The sequence below is a fragment of the Triticum dicoccoides genome, chromosome 1A (genome assembly GCF_002162155.2).
Source record: "Triticum dicoccoides isolate Atlit2015 ecotype Zavitan chromosome 1A, WEW_v2.0, whole genome shotgun sequence".
Lineage (NCBI taxonomy): Eukaryota > Viridiplantae > Streptophyta > Magnoliopsida > Poales > Poaceae > Triticum > Triticum dicoccoides.
This window is the reverse complement of record NC_041380.1, coordinates 563,434,300-563,454,302: the sequence shown is the minus strand read 5'-3', so window position 1 is coordinate 563,454,302 and position 20,003 is coordinate 563,434,300.

The following is a 20,003-nucleotide window of genomic DNA, read 5'->3' as shown; positions in this document are numbered from 1 at the left end:
TCCTCTTTTTCTTCATTTTCTTGTTTCTTCTTTGTTTTTTCAAATGTTTTACTTAAAAAGGAGTGGATATTATTTCACATCTCACGAAATATTTTTCATAAAAATTGTATTTTTTTTATTTTTCTGGTCATTTTTAGAACATGTGAACATCTTTGACTGGTTATAGATTTTTTTACATGTCAAGAACATTTTCGTAGAACATTGTGACAACAAATGTTTACACTTTCGTGAACATTTTATAAACATGTGAAAATTTCTTTTAAATGGTTACAAATCATTGAAAATTTTAAAAATTGCGCAATTTTTTAAGAAAATCCTAACATTTTTAATAATGTCATAAACAATTTTTAAATGTGTGAATATTATTGTTGAATTGTACCAATATTTTTTAAATGTCATGAAACTTTGATAAAAAATGTGTGAACACACTTTTTGATCTGCATGAGCATTTCTTAATAAATGAAGAATGATTTTAGAAAATTTATAAAAAAAATTAAATATATTTAATCCCTAGGAGAACATTTTTTTATATAGAAATATAAAGGTAAAAATTCCAAGAAGAACCGTATGTATTTACTAGTTTATAGAAGCTAGCTAGCGTTTCGGTGCCAAGGAAAAGAAACGAAAACAATTTTTTTGGCTCCAAAGATGCAAAAGGTTTTATAGGGTTTTTAGGGCTTCAAGGTTTTATAGGTGTGTGCAAAATTTTGGGGCAATTTGCCATTGGAGGAGCTCTGAAAAAAATGTTTTGAGAAAGTTTCAATTTTTTTTTGATTTTGGAGCAATTATTTTGTTTTTTCTGTCCCTAGCTCCTCCAATGTCAAATTGCCATGAAATTTTGCACGCCCTTATATTTTTTTCATTTTTATGTGCAAAAGAATTAGATTTTAAATACTTTTGCCTTTATTTTCGAGTTTACTGTTCCATGGGGGAGCATATGTGGTCGTGATCAACTATGAATTACTAGCTAGCGAGGGCTACACAGGTTTGTACGCATCTTGCTAGCTGGGCCTGGCCTTATTAACCTGGCATTGTAGCCAACACATCCATCGATCTTGCTACAAGAGAGACATAGACGTGTCGGGACTCGGGAGCATCTATAAGTCGCTCTTCCCGAGATGGCACTAGCGTTCGCTGACGTCGTGCATGGCGTCGCTCACCTATTGGGTTGGTCCACTCATACTGATCTTTAGCTAGCGGCAGCGGTAACTCTTATTCGGCGCTTATAGCGCCAACTACAGTGCATTTCGTATACATCGCCCATACCCCTCGGGGACACTTTCATAGTGGGTCGGCCGATATAGTGTTTTATTTTGCTTACGAACCTTCTAGTAGGTTCGTCCAACTTTTTCACGCGTTTTTTCTTCTTTTTCAGGATGGGTGTTGTTTGAATTTTTTTTGTTCTTTTTTTTATTTTTTCCTATCCCATTTTTATTTTTTATAACTGATAAAGTTTTTTAAATCATGTTTCTAAATTTAATGAACCTTTTAAAATTTACAAACATTTTCAAAATTTGTGAACATTTTCATATTTATTGTCATCAATCACCAAAACCACTAAGGGAGAAATTTGCCCTAACAACGGGACTAGGGTTGCCTCGCCGTCGCGCTTAAAATAGTTTGATTTGGTCCCTCCGGCGATGCGGCGGAGCCGCGACACGAATGTGTCCCCGCCGTCCTCACCTAAACTAGAGGAGGTGACTGTCAGACCAATGGTTTTGGCATGGGTCCATCCATCAGTCCAACGTGGCGGACGCGTCCGGGCGTCGCCATATCTGCCCCACATATGGGCATGGGGGGTACCAGTCAGCCCGGACATTTGGAATGGCTCTGCACGACCCGGTTGGTTGGCTCTTTATGTCCGGGCAAGCCGCCCGAGTATAATTGCGAAGGACATGGGGCTTTGATTGTAGATCTCTTACATAATCATGTGATCAAGCCACGCCCTGCAAGTTTGTATCTCCGAGCCCTGTCCGCCATCTTTGAAGGCTTTCATCTTAAGCGTCAAACTATGGGTCCCAATGAGTAGTTTACTTATTTTTAGGACTCTGGACATGCCTCTCTGTGTTTGAGGACTCTTTGGGAATCGCCTATAGGAACCGAAAGTGCTCTTTTGATCTCGAGCACACATGCTCCCTTGTAACCAATAAAATCCAAAAAAATAAACAAATTTAAAAAATTGACTTTTTTTATGATAAACATTGATGAATGTTTTAACTTCGTGCAAAATGTTGTGATGAAATAACATTCATGGAGGTCTAGATAAGAATAACAAAATCGATGCACCAAAATGTTTCCAACTGTTAAACTTCATGCACTAGCCAACGCAATCAAAAGTCCGAACTGATGAAAATGTCTAGGCAACCCACGTATACACTTCAACACCCCTCTCATGTGTGATGCGAGAAGTAGCATGTCCATTTTTTAGATAAATTATGGAAGCCAGTACTTGAACTCAAGACCTTGGGCCTTGATACCATGTTAAGCTTCATACACTAGTCGACGCAACCAAATGTCTGAACTGATGGAAAAGGGTTAGGCAATCCACAAATACACTTCAATACCACCAATTAATAGTATTTTGGGAGCATTAATTTTTTTCCAGACCTCCACGAATGTCATTTTGTCACAACATTTTGCATGCAGTTGAAACATTCATCTATGTTTATCAAGGAAAATCCTGAATTTTTTATTGTATTTTAACTATATGTTTGGAGTTTGCTGTTCATCAGAGAGCATGTGAGCTAGGGTTAAAAACTCCATGTCTCTATAGGGACCACGATTAAAGAACTCGTCATAATTTTATTTACTAGCAAAGGTAGTGTACAATCATACGCTCCAAATAGCTCTATCAAGTTATTTGTTAGCCATACATTTTTATGCTCTTTGCTAAGATATTTATGATTATTTAGCTATACACAATCACACACACATATATACATATAATTCATCTAACTGGCACAAAGTAATTTGTAGGGACAAGCATTTTATAAAATTCTTTGGCCTAGAGAATTTCAATTTAATGAAAGGATTTAATGAAAATTCTTACAAAGAAATGTCTAATATAAATTTCCTTGTACAATAATTTTAAGTTTTGTGCAAATACTTTTGCATTGGATGGATATTAGAGTTGTTATTAAAAAATATTAGTATTTAGAACCATTTGTTACGACTAAAATTGCTTAACTTAGTATAAATATATGATTATGAAGATGGTATGTTGAGAGAATGAGTACAAAAAGTAAATAAGTTCGATATAAATAAGTAAAACCATTTATTTTGGCCCTCCCTCGGCTTACTATTATCTTGATGTGCTGGTTACAATGATTATGACGAGAAAAATAAATACTAGATAGCATCGACTTTTACTGAGGTCGATGAAGCACACCATGTTGAGCATGTCTACAAGTGCTCTACCATGAGGATGACAACTTATCAACCGATGTCACATCATTTTCCTGTGATCTTCAAGCAACCGCAACCACTGCTCTCTTCTCTAGCACTTTCTCTGGCCATCGGGGGGATGTGAATTGAGACTACACTATGCGAAACATGAGGACACACATGAATATTAGATCGACATGTGTATTTGTCGATGACAAGTTGTTATTGGTCGTGGACATTGATACGCCAGTTGGAGATCATTTGGTCTCACCGACACCGCAAGATCATATAAGTCTTGTGCAATATGCATTCAATCTACTTATGTGTGAGATTGTCATGATATGTGTATTGCTTTATTTAAGAGGTAACAAAAGCTGCTTTGTGACCCGATAGTTATAAATGTTACTTCTTTCTTTTCCATGAAGCATGATGTGACGTATGGTTAGTCAATATGAGATTTTCCATTTACCAAACATGCATATTATAGATAGATGATTTTTTTTCTCCAGAAAATTTATAGATGATGTTTTAGCTATTCTCAAAGGAAGGAATTGTAATTGCAGAAGGTGAGGTAAAGTCCGGAAAAGCTATGTCTCGCTTATTGTGAGATAGAAGAAGCTGACGCCTCCAGCCTCGGGTGAAGTAGGTCGGCCCAACTATGTTTTCCAGCGGTTTGGGGGACCTACTACGACCAGTTTGGGGAACCTTCCAGCAAGCGGTTTTAGGAACCTTTCGCCTGGTTTGAGGGAGGTTTCATTTGATTTTTCATTACATATATTGTTCTAATTTTTCTATTGGTTTTATTTAGGGTTTTTATTTTTATAATTTTTTTCATTTTGTTTTTTATGTTTCCACTTTTTCTACATTTTCTGGTTTCTTCTTCATTTTTTCAAATGTTTTAGTTAAAAAGAGTGGATATTATTTCACATCTCATGAAATATTTTCATACAAAATGTATGATTTTTTTACGTTTTTCTGATCATTTTAGGACATGTGAACATCTTTGACTGGTTATAGATTTCTTTTACATGTCAAGAACATTTTCCTAAAAAATTGTGAGAACAAATGTTTACACTTTCGTGAACATTTTCTAAACATGTGAAAATTTTCTTTTAAATGTTTAAAATCTTTGAAATTTTTAAAGATGCGCATTTTTTTTTAAAACATAACATTTTTAATAATGACATAATCGATTTTTTAAATATGTGAAAATATTGTTGAATGGTACCAATATTTTTTCAATGTCATGAAACTTTGATTAAAAATGTGTGAACACTTTTGTTGATCTATATGAGCATTTCTTAATACATGAAGAATACTTTTTAGAAAACTTATAAAACACAAATATTTTAAAATATATTTTACTCCTTATGAGAACATTTTTTAATATATATAAGTATAAAGGTAAAAAAAGTCCAAGAAGAGTCGTATGTATTTACTAGCTTATAGAATCTAGCTGGCGTGTCTGTGCTAGGGAAAATAAACAAAAACAAAAACAGATTGACTCCAAAGATGCACAAGGTTTTATAGGTGTGTGCACAATTTCGGGGCAATTTGCCATTGGAAGAGCTCTGAAAAAAATGATATTTTGCGAAGGGTTCATTTATTATTATTATTTTGGAGCAATTATTTTGTTTTTTCTGTCCCTAGCTCCTCCAATGTCAAAGTGCCATGAAATTTTGCACGCCCTTATAAACTTGTTCATTTTTATGTGCAAAATTTTTAGATTTTTAAATACTTTGTCATTGTTTTTGAGTTTACTATTCACAAGGGAGCATATGTGCTCGTGATCAGCTATGAATTACTAGCTAGCGAGGGCTACACCGGTTTGTACGCATCTTGCAAGCCGGGCCTGGCCTTATTAACCCGGCATTGTAGCCGACACATCCGTCGGTCTTGCTACAAGCGAGACATAGGCGTGTCGGGAATCGGGAGCGTCTATAAGTCGCTCTTCCCGAGATGGCACTATCGTTCGCTGACGTCGTGCATGGCTTCGCTCACCTATTGGGCTGGTCCACTCATACTCATCTTTAGCCAGCGGCACTAATAACTACTAACGTTAACTCCTATTCAGCGCTTATAGCGCCAACCATAGTACATTAGGTACACATCGCCCATACCCCTCGGGGATGCTTTCGTAGTGGGTCGGCCCATATAGTGTTTTCTCTTGCTTTTTCAGGCGGTTTTTCTTTGCTTTTTAGGATGGGTGTTGTTTGATTTTTTTTCTTTTATTTATTTTTTTTCCTTTTTTCTTTTTGTAACTGATAAACTTTTTAAAATCATGTTTCTAAATTTAATGAACCTTTTCAAATTTTCTTTTTTAAAAAAAAATTCGTGGACTATTTTTAAAAGCCCAAAATTTTTAAAATATCATGAACAGTTTTAAAAACTCATGAGCTTTTTCAAAGTAGTGAACTTTTCCAAATTCGTGGACTTTTTTCAAATTTGTGAACTTTTTCAGTTAACATCTTTTTCACAGAGTTTTTAAACATGTAAACTTTTGGGGGTTTTACATTTTTTTCAGAAGCGTCATAGAAAACCAGCTGATTTTTTCCTAGGACAACAGATCAATGGTAGAAAATGTCAGATGAGAAAAGACCAGCGAAGATTGGCAGGCGCGTGAGCGCTAGTTCGCTGGTGGGCGGCAAACCCCCACTTTATTAGCTAGGAGTACGGTTTACTGGAATTACATGGGGTCGTGGGAGTCCCTAGCCACAAATGGCGACTAGCTGCCAAAGAAGAAGAAAAATGTTCACCACGTATTCTAAAGTTGTTCACTGTGTATTTTAAATGTTCAACATGTATTCAAAAAACACGCAAGGCCTATTTAAAAAATGTTGACCGTTTATTAGAAAAATATTTTAAATGAATTAATATTGTTTAGCGTGCATATAACAAACCTTCAAAAATGTTCAACATTTATTTAACAAATGTAAAACATGTATTAATGTTCGATGCGTATTTTGAAAAGCAATAAAACTTATTTAAGAAAACGAAAACACAAAAAAGCAAACAATCCAGAAAACCTAAAAAGTTCAAGAAAACCTAGAAAAATTCAAGCAAAATCTGAAAACCAGCAAAAACAAACAAAAAAAATCCCCTTGCAAGGTGCGTCAGTGTGTGACATGTGGCGATGGCTGGACACACCATGTGAAGGGCTCATGTGCTCTCATGCGCAGGGAAGTGCCTCGTCGGAGTACCCCTAATTAGTCATTCCCAGTACGAATGGAAGACCATGACAATCTTTTATGGGTTTGTCCTTCATAAATCTGGCTCATCTTTTGAGCCCACCTTAAGGGACAGGCTCCAAAGGCCCAACAGTGTTTGCTAGTTAGTTTGGCTTTGCTTAGAAATTGAAATTCTACTTATTTTTCTAAATAAATCTCACCCTTTTTTTAGCTACACAGAAAAGGTAGAAATTCACCGGGTCTAGCTTTCAAAACTTAAATTCAATTGCTATTTTAGAAACAAATTTAAAATTAAAAAAACATAGAGACAATACTAATATTAAGTAGCAAAGACCAAAACGTCCTTACATAAACTGAAAAATACATTCAAATTCTTGGGGGTGTCGAAGTCTTCTTCCCGCATCTATTGGCGGTGTGCCGTGGGCAAAGCTGGTTACCGCCTCTGGGCCTATCTCAACGGAGCAAACTTTTAAAAACACATGAACTTGTAGAAGCAGCGACCGAGAAGTGTGTTTCACCTTTTTGGTTGTTGTGAGGTTGACGTTGAGGAGGTCGGTAGTCTTTGCACTCTTTATTATTTTTCTTGGCATGGGGAAAAGGTGTGTTCACCACACACCTCATTTTGTGACGGTGCTTGATGCGAGCCTCTTCGTCTTGGCACTCTTCTCTTGCCCTTCGATTGAGCTCTTGAAGGTTGTAAGTAGCATCACAGAGATCTCGTTGCGCTTGACTGGCTTGCTCCAAATGATGTTCTTCTTTCTTGCCGATGTGCCTCCCGTTCTTCATCTTGATGATAATCCTCTTGTTGTCGACTCCATTCTTCATTTGGATGCATTTGGCGGTCGAAGGCATATTGTTGCTCTTGATCTTCACGTCAGTGAGGGTGATGATCAAGAATGTGACCTTAGAATCCATTGCCATGAATGTTGATAATATTTTCGGCGTTGATGATGACGACATTGATATCGTTGTGTACTTGCATGGGATGGTAGCTCGGATGAGTGTCCACTTGATTGTCTTCTTGAGGAGGACGAAGATTATGAATACTTGCACTTGTCAAACATGTCAGGAATTTGAGCCATCTGCGCGTCCATCTTGGCGTCTAGATAGTCCCTCATTCGAGCTTAAGGTTGATGCATGTCGGTGGCAATGTGCTCAGTGTGCTCATTCAAAGCCTTAAAGTGTGTCTTCCATAGCCCGTTGAAGTCCGAAATAATGAAGCTTGGTGATTGTTTACATCCTCTTGGTTGTCAAAGATTCGATGAGATATGCCTTCCCTATACATCACAACACTCAAGGAAATTGTGAGTAGAGATTGAAAAGAACTATAAAAAACTTACATCTTCCCGATGTTGAAAATGGATCAAGTGATCGTTCATCCTGAAATGTGAAGAGAGTGCAATTGGTATGGGATCTCGTCCAATCTCACACCTACACACAACAGGCTTATAGAGGAGCTTGGTAGGCATTATTCGCACAATATCATGCAGTGGTAGATCAAGACGTTGAAAATCCCGAGTAAGATCCATAAAAGCAAATGCGATACAAGTAGATCAATAGATAAAAATAGAGCAAGCGTCAGTAATACATGGCTCAAAATTCCTCACAAAGCTTAGTGTTGGCCTCGTCAGAAATAGATGGCTCAAAAAGAACAACAACATGAGATGCAACAAGGTTCTCATATCTGTCATGAATAAGTTCTTACTAGCAAATGTGCCCGTGCATTGCAATGGATCCAAAGTAGAATAATACATGTTCACAAACTTGAAAGAAAAACACTCTAGTTTTGGTATATATATATATATATATATATATATATATATATATATCACTAAAAGTATACTCGTATTACGTTTCACTCAAAATATATTCCTCGTGGCTGTTTTGATGAGGCGAGAGAGATGTGGTTGGTTTCAACTTTCAAGATACTAAGGAGTTTTCTGCAAATTGGAGCAGAGAAGTGGGGTCTTGTTGCCAAAATGCCACAACTTACCTCACCATCATTATATGCAGATTTGATGGTCAGAAATGACGGGTGGCAGACACACCATCATCACCAACCGAGTCTTTATAGGAGTAGAGAAAGTATGACATGACCATAGTTTGCATGGTTTCCTCATGAGAAGGTAGCTCCGGATTCATCTGTGAGTTTGCGAATCTTGTTCTTCCTTGCCCTCAGCCTTCCTCTGAAAATATCTCTCTTTAAACCATGCAATCGGGGACCTCTAGAACCACGAGATTTCTTCCTTATATAATAATTCATTCATTCAGTCGTCCACTATTTGAATTTACTTCATATGCATTCATATACACCAGCTGTACAATTTGATTGCATGGTTTTGGGGGCTCCATCGCAATGTTGCCAAATGTTTTGTCACTCCACTTGTACATAGAATTTATGGTACTACCCATAGTGAAAGAACATGCGGTGCCCCCATGTTTGGTTTTGGTAATTGATGACAATCTCTATGAACTAATGGTTGCCTTGAGTTATATTTGAAGGTTTTGTCCATAGGCTTTTCTTGGAGTACATGTGTTGGTTTCAAGGAGAGTTCGTGTTGACCAAGTTGCTACTCAAGGAATTATCCAAAGATTGGTCATGTGAGTGTTGAGCTTATTGCAAGCATGTCTTGAAGAAGAAGATTGTGTAATCATTCATGTCTACCTTCAAGACATCATCCAAATGAAGAGAATTGGAAAGATTCAAGGTTGATCAAGATTAAGTCAAGAATGAATCAAGTTGATCAACACACAAAGCATACAAGATGTACTGAGGGATCAAGTGATCCCATGGTATGGTTGCAATGTGCAAGTTCAAGTGGAGCATCATGAAGATATCAAATGCTTGAAGCTTGCCATCCATTATGGTAACAATGGATTTACGAAGATGAGCCGAAGAGTGGCTCACCCATAATGGAGTATGGGGGAGCAATCAACTAGTCTTCATCGAGCCAACACAATCAATAAAGGTGGTCCAACTTGAGGAAGTCAAGATCGTCATCATCTAGCTCAAGTGGACTATGTGCAAGACAAATGTTTCCCCTTGATATGTTTTCTATTTTACCAGTCTCCTAGTGGTAGTTGAGAGACCGGGTTATAGGATCGATTGCCATACTATCAAGGGGGGCTCTCAATGAGTAGCTTGATCGTATCGTTCGTAGAGAGCTCAAACCATTGCATCCTTGCATCATCTTTCTTGGTTCTTGTTTGGTTCTCTTTGAGAGTTTTGGAGCTTATGGTCATCTTGATGACAAGCTCGAGTTCATCGAAAACGGAGTTCATTTGCATCTTCTACGATGTTTTCAATGTTGGAGGTTATGCCTGTTCTTCTCTGTTGGAGGTTTCACTCCATTTGTTATGCCTCTTCACTGTTTTGATGCTACTCATCGTCTTGTATCCAACAAGCTTGAGTTTGCTCAATTCGGAGCTCTTTTGCAGAAGTTATGGCAGTTCTGGTTTTATGGGATCTGTTTCAGAAAAGTATGGGTGGATTCATCACGTACACATCCCCTCTGCACCCTGTGAGCCTTTCCCCTTCGTTGAAGGCTCCCTTGCAGCCTTCTCCCTGAGATCTGGTCCCAGCGGTAGTACCGCGAACCCCAGCGATAGTACCGCTCAAGAGCTACAAGCGGCAGTACCGCTCCACAGTGGTAGTACCGCTTGGAGCTCTCAGCCGTAGTACCGCTGCGGCTCCGTGCTCCTACCGCCTCGATTCGAGGGTTCTCCTCTCGTGTCGGGTTTTGCGGCACTAGCTGCGGCAGTAGAGGCGGTAGTACCGCCCTTATCACCATGGTAGTACCACACTGGGTCCAGGTCCTGCTCTGCTTCCCGCTCTCTTCTCACTGCGCGGCAGTACCACGAGGTGGAATGGTAGTATCGCTGGCCACAACGGTAGTACCCCCCCCAGCGGTAGTACCGCCCTGTGCGGGGCTGAGCGGGGGTAACAGTTGGATTGTCTCCTCCCTTATAATAGGGGGTCTTCTTCCCCATTGAACCTTATCCTTTAAGCTCGTGTTCTTCCCCCATTGTTGACCTTCTTTGAGCTTCCTAACTCTCAATCCCTCCATGGATTCTTGCTAGTTTTTAAGGGAAAAGAGAGAGGAGATCTAGATCCATATTTCCACCAATCACTTTCTCCTCTATGTGAGGGCAACCCCTTGGATCTAGATCTTGGAGTTCTTGGTGCTCTCCTTCTTGTTCTTCCTCTCATTTTCCTACCTAGCATTAGTTGCTTTGGTGGGATTTGAGAGAGAAGGATTTGGACACTCCGTGTGCCCTTGCCATTGCATTTGGTTCATCAGTTTGAGTTCTCCATGGTGATACATGGAAGTTACTGATGGGATCTACGGTAGGGTGCGTCGACTGCAAATTAAAATTTCCTACGCGCAGAACAACCAAGAACATGCTACGGGAGATGGATCACAGTTCGTTACCACTAGACGCGCAGTGCCGTGCAGCGGAAGAAGAGTTGGGGCAGCGCGTCCGCGTGGATCGTCTCCTCCTCGTCCGATCTCCCTCGTACAACCGGTGGTCGGTTCCCACGTACAGGTTCACCGGAGCAGCGCAAGTGCACCGCCTCTAACGGTATCCGTGCGTGCAGGAGGAACGTCGTGTGGCAGACTGCTAGGTCCTATCACACAACCGGCGGCGAGTGGAGGTGTCTATTCGCAACACATGCAAACCCTAGTGACAGCGCCAAAGCGATCAACCGCCTGAGTGTGCGGCACCTCCACTATATATACGCGTCCGTCGCGGGCTCAACACTTGGGCCTCGCACGGACTCTAAAGCCCATAAGTCTACTCGGCCACAGTCTGAATACAGTTCAGATCACATCCGACCAGTGTCCTCGGATCTGACCTCGTAGGTTCCTTCCCTTAAGCGCGCGACCCCTTAGGTTCAAGTCCGCGTGGTCGCAGTTCGGATCAACTCCGAACTGCACGGTTGGTAGCGGCCTCTAGCAAGGCATGCCGAACACCAAGCAGACTATGAAGCTGGTTAGCGAACATGTACATCATACTTCCATTCCTTTCGCCACACAATATATGTTGTCGAGCTCAAAGCGAGTCTGTCATCCTTGTGCTAGCCCAACCTCTTTCTCGTTCCAGTGATGTCGACCACTATCCGGATTATCTCATAATCCTTGTCGCATGGCCATGCTTATCTTGGTCGGATCACACGAGGGGCGCAGAGTATATCTCTCCTGGTCTGAGGGGCAAATCCCATCTTGCTCGACCATGTCTCGCAGCATGGGTCTGGACAAGCCTGAAACCTACCTTTGTAACTACCCAGTCATGGAGTAGCGTTTGGTCGGCCCAAAGAAAGTCTGTCACCATCCAGTGTACATGCGTCAGCTCAGGTCTTAGGGCATAGAACATATGTTGTACTAGAGACTCACAGATGACATATCGCTGCGTCTCATAGTTGGGTCTGTCTGACTCAGATCTTCTCTCGACTCGGATCCGACTATGTCGAATCCGACCAGATCCTTCCAAGTCCATATTATCCGGTTAGCATCCAATGCTCCATGGCTAGTGAAAGTGCTAATGGCACTTAAGCTATATTTTGGTGTGATGACAATGTGGTTAGTTGAACTAATATCGGTTGCTAAAGTTTATCTCAGGTTATTGGTTCTAAATGCCCGCGATGGAGATGTGCGACCCCCCCCCCATTTTAAAAAGGACAAAGGCGTGGTCTATCAACGCTTCGAAGGTTTAGTTTTGGTTTGCTTCGAGTCGTAGGAAAGACCGCACTATTAAGAGGGGTCTGTGTGGACAAATGTTGTGTGGGAATGCCTTTGCCGAGCCTTACTATCTTACCCTTCCCACTCCAACCACCTCATATGAACCTAGTGTGTGTGCTGTGGTACTTAGAAAGTTGCAACAGTAAGTTACTGGGTACCCCGTGCGCACGGGGTCTTTTGACCCCCGTGCGCACGGGGTACTGGGTAACTCTCTGGGTACCCCGTGTGCACGGGGTCTTTTGACTCCCGTGCGCACGGGGTACTGCGTAACTATCTAGATACCCCGTGCGCACGTGGTCTTTTGACCCCCGTGCGCACGGGGTGGTGCGATTGTCTCTGGATACCCCGTGCGCACGGGGCTGACTTAGCCCGTGCGCACGGGGTCCAACGGGCAGAAATTCCCACCCTCACATGAACACTATAAAAAGGCCTTTCTTCCTCCTCCAACCCCTAACCCTAATGTCTTGTTGAGCTCCACCATTGCTACACCCCATTTTGCTCAATACTCTCAATCCCTCCACCCAAACTTGTTGAAACTTTGGGGATTGGGAGAGCAAGACCCGATCTACAACTTGACCAAACCAAATCGCGTTCCCCGCAACGTTTCTTCCCCATTGACTTATTACTCTTGGAGCTTGGGATCCTAGGCGGTTAGAGGTTCCTCCGGAAGCTTCCTTGCTTGTGGTGTGCTCCGGAGAAGTTTGTAAAGGTGTGGTGGTCGCCTTCAAGACCAACCCCGAGTGGTTCGAGGCTCATCCGTTGGGGGTGACTCGAAGGAGAATACGGTGAGCCTTTGGTGGCATTCCGCAAGCTTTGGCTCCGGCACCGCTCCAAACGGAGATTAGCTCTTCCCCAAGGAAGAGTGAACTTCGGGTTAAAATCCGCGTCCTCGTCTCACTTGTGGTTAATCCTTTCCCGCACATTTCTTTATTGTTGTATGCTTGTTGGCTTGCTAAGTAGTTTGTTGCCTAGCTTTTCTTCTTGGAGCTTGCTTGTCATATAGGTTCCATTCACCTAGTTGCATATCTAGTGAACTCTTTTATCCGCTAAGCCTTAAAATCTACAAGAAAGATTAAAATTTGTAGTCTCCTATTCACCCCCCCTCTAGTCGACCGTATCGATCCTTTCAATTGGTATCAGAGCCTCGTGCTCTAATATAAAGTTTTACAACCTTAGAGGATATGGTCGATCTAGGGAATGAGGGAGGTGGCCTATCCGTTGCGGGGGATGGTCAAAACCAACCCCCCACCGCGACTGAGACACTTGGTGCTCCGGTCGTTGCTCCTGCTGCTACTACTAACCCGAATGTCCCCTTGACCACGGCCGATCTTCTTTCAATGTTTGCGGACCTCAAAGTCTCTATGTTGAAAGAGGTTCGTGCCTTGGTCAAGGAGGAAATTGATGCTCGCCTAAAGCCATCAACGTCCGCATCAAACTCGTTTAACCCAAATGAGGTTCATGATGCGGATGACTCGAAGGAACCTCTTGCTTCCCCGGCTCGTACTCAAGTTCCCCAGTACAATGTCATGGAACCCTTTTACTCTCCTCAACCCTTGCAACATCCCCGCATTAATCCTGTTGGGCCTCCGCCCCCTTTGAAAGCTAATGCGTTTGCTAAGTGGAAGCTAGATATGGAGTCTCACATGCGCAGTGCTTCAACTCAATTGTGGTGGATTGTGGTCAATGGATTCAGCCCCAAGGACCCAATGAATCTCACTCCAAGGGAAGCAGTTGATGATCAACTCAATGCTACCGCACACAACATGCTTCGCAACGCAGTGACTAAAGACTATTGTCGGTGTCAAAACCGGCGGATCTCGGGTAGGGGGTCCCGAACTGTGCGTCTAGGCCGGATGGTAACATGAGGCAAGGGACACAAAGTTTTACCCAGGTTCGGGCCCTCTCGATGGAGGTAAAACCCTACATCCTGCTTGATTAATATTGATGATATGGGTAGTACAAGAGTAGATCTACCACGAGATCGAGGAGGCTAAACCCTAGAAGCTAGCCTATGGTATGATTGTTGATGTGTATGTTGTCCTACGGACTAAAACCCTCCGGTTTATATAGACAACGGATAGGGTTAGGGTTACATAGAGTTGGTTACAATGGTAGGAGATCTACATATCTGTATCGCCAAGCTTGCCTTCCACGCCAAGGAAAGTCCCTCCTGGACACGGGACGAAGTCTTCAATCTTGTATCTTCATAGTCCAGGAGTCCGGCTGAAGGTATAGTCCGGCTATCCGAACACCCCCTAATCCAGAACTCCCTCAGTAGCCCCTGAACCAGGCTTCAATGATGACGAGTCCGGCGTGCAGATTGTCTTCGGCATTGCAAGGCGGGTTCCTCCTCCAAGTACTTCATAGAAGATTTTGAGCACAAAGATAGTGTCCGGCTCTACAAAATAAGTTTCCACATATTGCCGTAGAGAGAATAATATTTACACCAATCTAATCTGCTGACGTATTCCGTAGCGTGACACACCACGGCCAAGCCTTTATCCGAGTCATTTCATTATCCCACCTCAGTGCGTTATGCGAGGCGATTTCCTTGGCACGTCTTGTTAAAGCAGAGATCGTGTCCCCTTATCCCGGGATTCTCATCAATACGGGCGTGGGTAACCCAACCACGCCATTGATTACGGCGCTTGGAGATAAGCGAGTTTTACCAGGCTGGTGGGGACATGTAGTTGCGTCCTTCCATATAAGGGGATAAGGATCCACCTTTTCACCTATGCCTTCTTCCTCCTTCGCCTATCCATTCTTGCGCACTCGAGCTCTAGCGCCCAAGTCCGCACTCCCCACCTCAACCTTCTCCAGCCATGTCCGGAGCGGGAGGCAAGTGGATGGTCTCCTCCGTCACGGAGGGACATATCAAAAAGCTGAGGAAGGTCGGATACCTGTCTAACGACATCGTGTACCGGTTCCCTGAAAAGGGGCAGCTCATCCCCACCCCTAGGCCCCATGAGAGGGTGGTGTTCCTCCCCCATTTCCTCCGCGGACCGGGCTTCCCTCTCCACCCATTTGTCCGGGGGCTCATGTTCTACGACGGCTTGGATTTCCACGATCTGGCCCCGAACTTCGTCCTCAACATCTCGGCGTTTATCATCGTGTGCAAGGCCTTCCTCCGCATCCGCCCCCATTTTGGCCTATGGCTCAAGACTTTCAACGTCAAGCCGAAGGTGGTGCACGGCAACCAGGCGGAGTGCGGAGGCGCCATGGTTGGCAAGATGGCCAACGTCCTATGGCTCGAGGGCTCCTTTGTGGAGACCCTGAAGGGGTGGAAATCGGGGTGGTTTTACATCACCGAGCCGCGCGACGCCGAATGGGTCGCACCCCCCGAGTTCCGATCCGGACCCCCTACACGGCTCACCTCCTGGAAGGAGACGGGCCTGTCTTGGGGTAAAAAAGGAGAGTTGACCGGACTCCAAACATGCATCCAAACCCTGGCGGACAAGAAGCTCAAACTTGTCAACGTAGTCCAGGTTATGCTCATCCGCCTGATCCTCCCGTGTCAACAACGGGCTTTCAACCTGTGGGAGTTCGACCCGGCGCGGCACCAAACTCTGAACAGGCTCTTCGACACGACGTACGAAGATGCCTGGAAGGTGCTTTTCAAAGGCACCGAGGCTCCCGCATCCGCTACCGAGGATCGTGAATTCAGTGCGCAGCGTCACGCTCTCGCGGTAAGCTATTTTTTTCCTTTTATAGGGTATCAGTTTTTCATAGTTTGACTCCATGTGGGATCTAAGCTCCCTTGCCTTTTACAGGATTGGCAGGTGACGTCCGGACAAATCAACTGTCCGGCTCCTTTGCCCGAAGGCCCAGCGGATGCTCGCTTGGCGAAGCTGCTGGTTCCGGCACCCTATGTGGTGTCGGAGAAGAAGGCCGCGAAAAAGGCCGCGGGGACTCGAAAGAGTGCCCGGCGCCAGGAGGTGTCGGATCCATCATCCGATGGTTCCGAGGCGCATTCCTCCCGTGAAGACGAGGAGGAAGAAGAGGAGAGCTCTCCCCCTCCAGCGGGAGGAGAGAAGAAAAGGAAGGCCGCCCTCTCTGGGGAGGCCGGAGGGTCCAAGAAGGGGAAAACCCTTCCTCCGGACTACTCCACCGACACCGACGGCAGAGAGGAGTGGCAGCCCAGGGCCAAGCCCCTGGCAAAATCGTAAGTATCCGGATATCAGAGTAATTCATAGTATTCGTTTATTGCACATCTTTCCCTTACGTCGAATATGTTTATGCAGCCCACCCAAAGACCGGCTCGACGCGTCGTCGAGTGGCTCACTGGACTCGTCGGATGTGAACTCGCTTCCGACGGCTTCCTTCCCCCGCCCTACGGACGACACAGAAGTGTTGTCCCAACAGGTTCCAAGCCAGGAGTAGGTGGTCCTGGAGGCGTCGCAAGGCGACCTCCCGGACTCCAGGAGTAAAGGGGATGAAACCCCTCAGGGCTCCAAGTCCGGCTCTAGGCCAGACACCGCTCCGGAACCTTCAAAGGTTCCAGAGTCCGGCGGGGGACCTCCTTCCAAGAGGATCAAGTCCACCGTGCCGGCGGCCCCCGTCCAACCGGAGGCGCTGGACAATATGTTGGAGGCGCTCCAAGGCGCCTCCATCGACGAGGAGCACCACGCTATTATGAGTGCGGTGGTCCAGAAGGTTCAGTCCGCCAAGAGCGGACTGACTGAAGCTTGTACTAGCCTTTTGACAGGCTTTGAGGTAAGTAAAGAATGTGTAAATAATAGTACCGCATAGACAGTAGCCCCTGATGCTCTGTTTGGCGTTCGGGAAGAAAAGCCGAATAGAGGATCAAAAAGAATTCGTAGGAGTCTAACAAAAATGAGTCAATATGCATATGCAGGCTTCCCTGCTTGCGTCCGCCGCACCGACTGCGGAAGTGGACACACTAAAGCAGAACCTCGAGCGGTCCGAGCAAGAGCTCGGGCGTGCCAAGAAGCAGCTCGAGGACAATGAAGGTAAGAAATACCATGTTTTTAAATATATATAAAAAGGTGCAATTGCAAAGAATGACAGGATTATCGTGGCTATTTTAGGGCCACGTCTGAAGTGGCGACCCTTAAGCAGGCGCTGGTCGAGGCTGAGAAGAGGGCGGCCTCGGAGCGCACCGAGTGGGAGAAGTATGAGGCCGAGGTTGGCAAGGTGCGGCAAGAGCTCCAGGCTCTCATGGAAAAACATGAGAGTTTGGAGCTTGACTCAAAGACGCGAGCGTCCGAGCTCGCGGTGGCTATTGAAAACGCCAAGTCTGCCAAGACCGAATCCCAGAAGACCCTCCAGGAGTTGGATGAGGTGAAGAAGATAGCGGTGGGTAAGGCATTCTTTATGCAAAGCAAACACATAAACGTGAGTTACTTGTTACTTACCCGAATCCGGAGCTCTCCAGGAGCGTTCGCAGATCTTCCCCAGAGTGTATCCGATGCCGCCGCATTCTATTGAGCCGAGGAGGGCAGCTCGACAGAGAAGGTGTTCTGGTCTTAGTATACTGAGGCCGGACACTCCGTGCCCCTGAGCGACCAGCTGAAGCAACTGGTCGAGCTCCACAAGGCGGCCGAATAGGCCATGAAGGGCCTCATTGTTCGGTTGTAGCCTGGAGGGGCTCTGCCTGGGAGCTATTTCGGGCTGGTGCGGCGGTTGGTGGAGGCCTTTCCAAGGCTCGAAGTCATCAAGCGCTCCGTCTGCATTGAAGGTGCCCGTAGGGCCCTTGCCCGTGCGAAGGTGCACTGGGGCAAGCTGGATGCGGAGAAGCTGGTGAAGGACGGGCCACCGCCGGGGAAAGAGCATCGCAAGCCCGAGAATTACTATAAGGATGTTCTGAAGGGTGCCCGCCTTGTGGCGGATGAATGTTCTAGGGATGTAATTTTTGAGTGAAACTTGCTCGTTTTATCCTGTGCGCTGAAAACTTGTTTATATGCGCTAAGCAATGCTGTTGGAATTTAAAATATTACCTTCTGTGCGGCAGTTTATCAATTCTGAGAGATGGCGAGTCGTCGGCTTCTGCCCCCATGCCGCTAGTGCTGGGGTGTTCGGGGATAAACCTGAGCGCTCTTTTTCCCATGTTTGGGTCCTTCGAGGGAGGCGCTCAGCCCAACGAACAAGGCAATCGGACTATAATGCGTGAACACTCTCACTTAGCCATAGAATTCTATAATTTTAAATTTCGGCGAAGCCCCTGGTATTCGGAAGACCGAGTTCGGGGCGCTATCCACGCCTTGGCCGGACAGAGCCGGCTCCTCGCCCTAAGCGGCATAAGTCTTTAGGGACTCGAAAAACCTCTCGAACAGCGACCAGCTCTCGCTTCATCATGACAGTCAGTTTTAGCTTTCTCCACTGAGGTGCTCGGCCCAGCTCAACTGGGGCACAATCGCAGTGGTTCTCCTAGTGCTACCTTAGCCGATATAGCGGAACGTAAGGCACCAAAACATAGGAGCCGGGCAAACCCAACTATTGACCCAAGACATGATTCGGAGCCGATGCATATAATGCTATAAGTTCGGGGTGCTGCACTTGTTAAAGTGTTCGGACTTCTCACACCATATTGAGGGGTACTAAAGCCCCTGGCGTATTTTGGCCCTACCAACGTGTACGGGTGCAACATGTCGTTAAGGAACATACATAAAAAGAATAAAGGTAATGAAAAAATAGACGAAAGCTATGCATCGTTTATTAAAAAGGGCTGCGATCAAAGCAGAACGATACAAATAATGCGATAAGTGGAAGGTTGGACTAGTTAACATGTCCGTTCCAGGGGCAAGCTGCGGAATAGTATGCGGAACAGGTATACTGCTCGTGATAGAGACCACCTGGGAGTTTCGTACTGCGGCGTGGCTTGTCTGCTTCCCTGGTTCTTGCATCGTTTGTGTGGCAATTGAAATGCCGAACAGGCCTTCCGAAGGATGGAGTCCTGAAAGTAAGAGAAAAATAAAAATAAAAAAAATTGGCAGCCCCTGGTATGGTTTAAACCGTATTTTTAGGCGTGTCGTGATGGTGCCCCTCCCCCTGTACCCATGGTATCTCTAGGGCGTAGTTATGGACGCGAAGTACTGGCGTCGCCTTTTTGCGGGGGTTGGGGTTGGGGCCGCATTGCTACGCCTTCTTGGATCGTGCCAGGTGATCTTGTTGTAGGTTACATCGGGTGCGCTTGACGGTGTCCGGTCGTTTAATGGCCGGACTGGAGAACTGCCTGGAGAGGCTGCTTTGTATTTCCGCTGCAAGGGCCGCCGTGTGCTCCTCCGTTCGGAGAGAGCGTTCGGTGTTTCCATTGACCGTAATTACTCCTCGAGGGCCTGACATCTTGAGCTTAAGGTATGCATAGTGCGGTACCGCGTTGAACTTAGCGAATGCGGTTCGCCCGAGCAGTGCGTGATAACCACTGCGAAATGGGACTATGTCAAAGATTAACTCCTCGCTTCGGAAATTATCCGGAGATCCGAAGACCACTTCAAATGTGACTGAGCCTGTACAGTTGGCCTCTACACCTGGTATTACGCCTTTAAAGGTCATTTTGGTGGGCTTAATCCTCGAGGGATCTATGCCCATTTTCCGCACTGTATCCTGGTAAAGCAGGTTCAGGCTGCTGCCGCCGTCCGTAAGGACTCTAGTGAGATGAAATCCGTCAATGATTGGGTCTAGGACCAATGCGACGGATGCTAGTGGGATGGTCCCTTCGATCAAAGGTGAT